The sequence below is a fragment of the Echinops telfairi genome, unplaced genomic scaffold (genome assembly GCF_000313985.2).
Source record: "Echinops telfairi isolate 266 unplaced genomic scaffold, ASM31398v2 ScPeMD7_5592;HRSCAF=6446, whole genome shotgun sequence".
In the NCBI taxonomy this organism is placed as follows: Eukaryota; Metazoa; Chordata; class Mammalia; order Afrosoricida; family Tenrecidae; genus Echinops; species Echinops telfairi.
This window is the reverse complement of record NW_022109491.1, coordinates 24,921,388-24,922,452: the sequence shown is the minus strand read 5'-3', so window position 1 is coordinate 24,922,452 and position 1,065 is coordinate 24,921,388. Positions and strand designations below refer to the sequence as shown.

General features: G+C 51.9%; 1 protein-coding gene across 1 annotated transcript in view; it reads left to right on the top strand.

The window, feature by feature from the left end:
• HCK (HCK proto-oncogene, Src family tyrosine kinase) overlaps nt 1-1,065 on the top strand; it is a 79,106-nt gene that overhangs the window by 61,383 nt on the left and 16,658 nt on the right. The window lies entirely within an intron of this gene.

Here is a 1,065-nt window from a genome sequence, read left to right as displayed (position 1 = left end):
GCTGGTGTGCTTCTTCCATGTGGGCTTTGTGGCTTCTGAGCTAAATGGCTGCTTGTTTACCTTCAATCCTTTAAGACCCCAGACACTATATCTTTTGATAGCTGGGCACCATCAGCTTTCTTCACCACATTTGCTTATGTACCCACTTTGCCAAGACTAACTCTTTATAGGAGTAGAAAGCCTCATCTTTCTCACATATATATATACACATACAGATACATATAGTTGCATATACTTCTACACACCTATGCGTGTACACACATGTAACACAGCAGTGCCATGTACAACTCAATGACACCAAGGGCATTGACCGGGTGGCACAACCATGACCACTATTTGCTTACCAAATTTCTCATCTCCAGAAATAGAGACTTACTGCTTCCTAAACAATGACGTCCCATTTCTCCCTGCCTCCAAGCCCTGGTGGCCACTAGTAACCATCCCCACATTATCTGCCTGTCCTAGATATTTTCTGGGAGCATAATGGTCCCACGTGGGGCTGGTAACTGCACGGTCAGCCGTTCACAACCCCCAGCTGCTCCTCGGGAGAAAGAGGAGGCTTTCTGCTCCCTGAAAGAGTCACAGTCTCGGCACCCCACAGAGGCCATTCTACCCTGTCCTCTAAGGTCACTCTGAGACGGTCGACACCAACTCACCTGACGGCAGGGAGCGTGGTTTTGAGATCACTTCACGTACGTGGGAGCCTTCATACGTGTCCTTTGGTGACTGGCTCCCCTCGCTCCGCATTCTCTCTTCAAGGTTCGCCCATGAGGTAGCGTGGATCGAGGCTTGTCTCTCTCTGCAGTGGAGCAGGGTTCCACTGTGGATGTGTAGCCCCAGGCATAGGAGGTGGACCCCTCCGTGTTGCCACCTGTTGGCTTGTGCAACTCGAGGTGCAGCCAGCCCTAGTGTCTGTCTGTCCATGCCGCTGCTCTCTGCATGTACATACGCTGGAGTGGAATTGCTGAGGCCACAGCTCCTTCCATCCGGTCTTCCCTCGCCCTGGGGGCATCGGGATGGCCCATGGGTCATCTGATTTTTTTCTAAAGAAAGCCCCCCCCCCCC